Source organism: Schistocerca serialis, chromosome 2 (assembly GCF_023864345.2).
Source record: "Schistocerca serialis cubense isolate TAMUIC-IGC-003099 chromosome 2, iqSchSeri2.2, whole genome shotgun sequence".
NCBI lineage: Eukaryota > Metazoa > Arthropoda > Insecta > Orthoptera > Acrididae > Schistocerca > Schistocerca serialis.
This window is the reverse complement of record NC_064639.1, coordinates 383,279,194-383,285,542: the sequence shown is the minus strand read 5'-3', so window position 1 is coordinate 383,285,542 and position 6,349 is coordinate 383,279,194. Positions and strand designations below refer to the sequence as shown.

General features: G+C 43.0%; 1 non-coding gene across 1 annotated transcript; it reads left to right on the top strand.

Annotated features, from left to right (window-relative positions):
* Positions 1 to 1,328: 1,328 nt before the first annotated feature.
* Positions 1,329 to 1,403, top strand: Trnas-cga (transfer RNA serine (anticodon CGA)). Its single transcript has one exon. It is a non-coding gene; the product is annotated as a tRNA-Ser (tRNA).
* The last annotated feature ends 4,946 nt before the right edge of the window (positions 1,404 to 6,349 follow it).

The following is a 6,349-nucleotide window of genomic DNA, read 5'->3' as shown; positions in this document are numbered from 1 at the left end:
CAACTTCAACTTTAGTTTTAAAAGTAGCTGCCCCGAACTTTACAGAATGTCGCCATCTTGTGTATTTTCTAAATTATTTACATGGTGAATGTAGATATTGCTCCCCCCCCCCCCTTCTCCAATCGATGATTCTCGGAGTAGACGAACCATTGATGTTATCTGTTGGTTTGAGGAAAGTTGATCGAACTATATAAATGGATGGAGTTAGCTCCACTGATTTCTAATTAATCCGGCGGATCAGAGATTACTGTCAATGGGTTTGGAATTTCGCAAGCAGATCGAATCTGTGATTGAAATCACTAAATTAATTTTACACGGCCCTCTTTCTTTGTGACAGGGACTAGTTTGGATAGCTGTTGTAGCTGCGCCACGTTCGTTGTATGCCTTCAAAACGGCTCCATGTTACAGTTTCACTTATAGGAGTCCTTGAAGTATTTAACGCTGGGATTGTCTTATGCCATCTTTCATAGTTTAACAGCCACAATACTCATGTCTGGTATTTGGAAAAGCCTAAGACAATTTGTGTGTTTCACCATCAAGAGAGATTTACAATAAATATGGTGAGTGGCACTATTCACGAACATTTTCCGCTTACGACGCTAGGTGATGCAAATTACGGTATGTTTCTCCGTTAAGTACTACTGGAAACGCTGGAGAATGCTACTCTAGCATTATGGTTCCAGAATCACAGGGCGCCGCCACACTTTGTCGTTGCTGTCACACAACACAATTGAGAGGATGGGCCTGTACCGTGGCCACTACGTTCTTTCGACTCCACACCTACGGATATCTTTTTTTGAGGGGATACAAGGCTTTTTGTGGCCGAGACACTGATAGGCACTCCAGAAGAGTCGGTCGCCCTAACTGCTGAAACTGCAACCATTATTCGTGAAACACCTGGTTATTTGCTCAGCAATATTAGCACGAAGAAGTCAGTTGTGCATTCACGTAAATGGCGACACTCTCAGCAACATCTCCAACCAGTTGTCGATATCAATGAAATTCGCCAAGAGCCGTGAAACTGAGACGTTATTTTGTTTTATTTTGACTACCGGTTTCGGCATTCCACTATGCCGTCTTCAGGCCCCATATGCGTGTCTCAAAATAAAAGATCTGCCAGGAAGTTTCATATCAGCGCACACTCCGCTGCAGAGTGAAAATCTCATTCTGGAAACATCCCCCAGGCTGTGGCTAAGCCATGTCTCCGCAATATCCCTTCTTTCAGGAGTGCTAGTTCTGCAAGGTTCGCAGGAGAGCTTCTGTAAAGTTTGGAAGGTAGGAGGCGAGGTACTGGCAGAAGTAAAGCTGTGAGGTCGGGGCGTGAGTCGTGCTTGGATAGCTCAGTTGGTAGAGCACTTGCCCGCGAAAGGCAAAGGTCCCGAGTTCGAGTCTCGGTCCGGCACACAGTTTTAATCTGCCAGGAAGTTTCATAAAAGATATTGTCATACAGTACCGTGTAGTCTCCGATGTCGTGAATTCAAACAATTTCACAAGTGCTTCGTACGAAAACTTGCTATACGAGAATATGTGGCACTGTAAGATAATATAGTTTATTTTGCAAGATTCATATGAGTCCTGAAGAAGGCGTAGCGGAATGCCGAAACAGGTAGTCGAAACAAAATAAAATAAAATAAAATAGCATCTCAGTTACACGGCTGTTGGCGAATTTCACTGATATCGACAATTACCTGACCAGCTGATGTCCCCTATTCGTGATGGATCAACAGAGATCTCCAAATAGTATTCATCACCCGGCGCTCTGAACATCGTCTGTGGACATCATTAGCGTCGACACCTTCACGAATCCCCAGCGAAATAATGGTACACGTGTGACATTTTTGCCCCATAAGAAGTGAATATTTTTATTACTCTAAACATAGTTTGTGACAAGGGCCTCTTGGACGATCCGTTTTCCTATCAACCTATCTGCTGCGCAGACCACCAATGGAACACTAGAAATCGAAAACTTGAGAAGTAGGCAGTTGCTGAACACAGTTTTACAAATGAACGGATCTCTCGATACTGAGAAGACACAGAGAGGTGAGCTGAACTATTTACGTTCCTGACACCACTAACGCAGATATAGACACAGTCTCTGCCAGCATGACGTTATAATGACGTACAGCCACCAATCACAAGCCGACTACGGGCTGTAAATGGTCACCACACTGCAGTCACGACAATATTGCCCCTGACGAGGCTGAGGATTGCGTCGAAAGCTCGAAATTTCACCCAGATTTGAAGCCATAGTTAAACTGAGACTGTTGTTGTGAGGGGTAAAATAAAGGAAGGTAAAAGTTATCTGCGACTTCTGAATGAAACCAGCTGCAAAGAGTCGCGGGATATGACAGGGAGACCAGGTGAACAACAAAATAAGTAAACCAAGTGTAATAGAGTAGTCGAATTAAATGAGGATATACTGATGCGATTAGATTCGGAAATGAGTCACAAATATGCTACATGATTTTTGGCCTTTGGGCACAAAGAATTACTGATTATGTACGAAGTAGAAATGATATAAAATGAACGAAGACTGCGACGAAAAGATTTTCTGAGAAAGAGAAATATTATTAAACGAAATATAAATTTGTGTATTAAGCAGACATATCCGTCAGCCTTGTACGAACGATGGATATAGACAGGAAGATAACAGGAAGTTTTGAACTGTAATGCTGCAGAAGAATGCTAAATGTTAGATGGGCACAATCACATTGCGGAGGAAAGAAATTAGCAAATTGGCTAACGGTTGATCGGATGTAACCAGTGGCATTAAGGAATAGACAAATTGGTAAAGGAGGGAAGTGTGTTGGGTAAAAATGGCAGACTTAGATCAAGGCTTCAAGTGAATGTACGTTGTAATATTTATGCGTAGGTGACGAGGCTTGCACAGGTAGCCTGGAGAGGAGAGCAGAGACAAAGCAATATTTGTACTCAAGACTATCACAACAACGAGGCTGATGATCCATTTGGGGAGACTGTCTGTGCTTCTGCTCATCGGAAGAGTATCGCTGAAGATTTCTTCGCCAGACTGATCACCAAGAACATCAGGTAAATACAAAAGGCAGGTTATCTCAAGATGGCATGATATTAGAAAATAACAGATTTTACAGTTACTGACGTTTGTGAAAGCAAATACAGGAAGTTGGTCATAGCGGATAGTGACATGTGCCCATGATCGAGACTGTGTCCGTACGTCGAAGGTTGATTTCTGTAAATAATTAGCGCTTCTTCAGAGAACTTCTCTCGACCTCAAATCCTCCTTTCATCACCCAAATGGGTTTACAGTGAAGGGCCAAACATTTTGACTTCTGCACATCACGAGAGCGAATGCTAACTGGTGGCGTTGAGGGTACCTTGTAACACTATTATCGATATTACCTTTAATGGTCTTATCTAACATCTTTGTCTGTTTTTACTTTAATGTGATTTCTATATACCCAATATCTTTTATGTAACTTCCATGAAAACGTTTTTTCATTATTTATGATAATTTACGTAATTGTAATTAACATATTAATATAATTTCAGAAGTAATTTTCTGTGAAATAATGTAGAAATTAAAACTTTAATTGTAATGCTAGTTCATGCATAGGGAAGAAGGTTTTTTTCCCATGTAAAAGTTGGAGGGAAGACCCTACGCAACGGAACCAGCTAGGCGGGAACAGAAAGGTGGATCTGGCTTTCGAACTGCAAAGCTCCTTTGTGGCATGAGTCAGTCGGTGGCTAGCTGGCAAACTGAAAGAGAGGCGGGAAGTACTGCAATATTATATCATATAGCCTCGGATGCGGAAGTAATTCTGTTTATTATTCATGGCATACATTAGTTAGGTCTGTTCTATAAAAATTCGACGCTAAGTAGAGAATTTTCAGAGTTTATTACACGGGAAGAAAATGGTTCAAATGGCTCTGAGCACTATGGGTCTTAACATCTGAGGTCATCAGTCCCCTAGAACTCAGAACAACTTAAACCTAACTAACCTAAGGACATCACATACATCTATGCCCGAGGCAGGATTCGAACCTGCGACCGTAGCGGTCGCGCGGTTCCAGACTGAAGCGCCTAGAACCGCTCGCCCACAAGGTCGGCCGTGTTTACAATTTCATGTGTTATGTAGTTAACAGTGTTTCTCGTATTGTGCCAGATTTAAATGTCATTTACAATAATAGAAATCAAGAATAAGAAACGTTGCAATTGTTCAAACTACACCAAATCCAGGTATCACATGATCCATTTGAGCTAAATAGTAGAAGGAAATGAATATTCCTTGGGAAAGTAATAAGTACAAAAGATATAATTACTTCATAACTATTTCAATTGTAGTAGTTTCCTATAATTAAACTAACAAAAGAACCTCTTGTTCAAGTCAGTAGTGCTCCCCCATTAGTAGTCATTTACCTATAATTAGCATTAAGTTCCTAGTGTGATGTACAGGTAGTAGATATCATTGAGAGCCAATTATTGCCTAAACGTATTAATACTCCTCCTGCGCAGATCAAGTCAAATCACTGGTACACTCCTTGATAAGTTGTACTATCAGCTAAACTGAGGTTCAGTATCAAGTAAACTGAATCAAAATTGCTAACTTTCCTTATTAATCATGCTAGTACTGCGTGTAACTTTACCTACTTACGCTGGAGGCGGTTTACTAAATTACTAATAGAATCTTGGTTCGGCCCCAGTTTGTCTTGCTACCACTTCCCTTCAATAGAAATCATCAGAGAAAGAAAATTAATCCAATGCCTTCCCATTAGGAACGATCACAGTCAAAGTAATATCATTTCATAGGAATAACATTGTCAACATATGACTAATCTAATCCGCAGAAGAGCCAAAAAAACTGACACACTTGCCTAATATCTTGTAGGGCCCCAGCGAGCTCGCAGAAGTGGCTGTGCCCTTTCAAAGGAACCATCCCGGCATTTGCCTGGAGCGATTTAGGGAAATCGCGGAAAACCTAAATCAGGATAGCTGGAGACGGGGTTGAACCGTCGTCCTGCCGAATGCGAGGCCAGTGTGCTAACCACTGCGCAACCTCGCCCGGTAAACAGGCAGTCATAGGGTTTAGGATAATCAGTGTACGTGGCGCAACACCAGTGTTGGGTTTTGTGCCTAATCCTTCGTTACCAGCCGGCAAACACCTCTAGCAAGAAAACAATGGGTATGGGTCGGTATCCGTTCTCTAATGACCTCGTTGTCGAAGGGACGTTAAACACTAGCTTACGCTTTCTCCCTGGGTCCGTATCAAGTACCAGATTTCAAACTTGCTCGTCTTGCTGTGCGTGCCGTCGGTATAATGATAGATATTGATAATTTGTCTCGATGTATCCATTTAAAGTGAATACGCATAAAAAAGGGTTTGCTCCTTCTTTTAATGATAAATTCCTAATGCGCGTGAGATGTTTGAAACTAAGACCACACACGATGTTCCTAGCGGTTTCAGGCTGTTGAAATGCACACAAGACACAAAAGCTGGCTGGAACAACAGCACTCGTGACTTTTCGCCTTTGGGGAGCTCTCCCTGACAATGGCCGCCCACGCGTGCCGCCTTGAGGCCTGCGAGTCCCCACGGACAGACGCCCCCGTGGCGTGTCAAAGGCGTCCCCTCTGTCCCGCCACAATAGAGAGCGTGACCAATCCGTTTGCGGCTCCGCGGTGAGGCGGCCGCGCCGCAAAGGACGGAGCTGTCGAAGTGTCCCTCCTAAACGGCGTAACGGTGTTTGGAAAGCTCGCGGACTAAGCCGCTTCAGGGGGCAGCTTGTGTTGCTTCACACCGCGTTTCTTCTCCTTAGTGTCAGTCATATTGTGGAGACTAGCGGTACAGCTGGTAATAACTTCGGCGGTGAACGTCAGCATGTGTACAGGGGTGTTAACGTATGACCCACATTTAGCAGCACTCAGCGCGCCGAAATGGCGATTACCGTCCTATAAAATCATCGGATCATCAAAACCAATTGCAAAATGATTTAGACGAGATTTCTGTATGTCGCGAAAAGTGGCAATTGGCTCTAAACAATTGAAAGTGCAAAGCCATCCATATGAGTGCTAGAAACAATCCGCTAAATTTCGGTTACGCGATGAATAACACAAATCTAAAAGCTGTAGATTCAACTAAATGCTTAGAGACTACACAAACCGAAGGCTGCAGTTTAGCGTCAGTACACTCAGAAAATGCTAAGGGTGCAGTAAAGAATCTGCCTACACTAAGCTTGTCCGTAGTCTTTTGCTGTGTTGTTGCGCGGTATGGGATCGGCACCAGACAGAATTGACGGAGGACATCGAAACAGTTCAGACAAGAACAGATCACGCTGTATTATCGATAAATGGGGGAGAGTGTGTCACGGATATGAT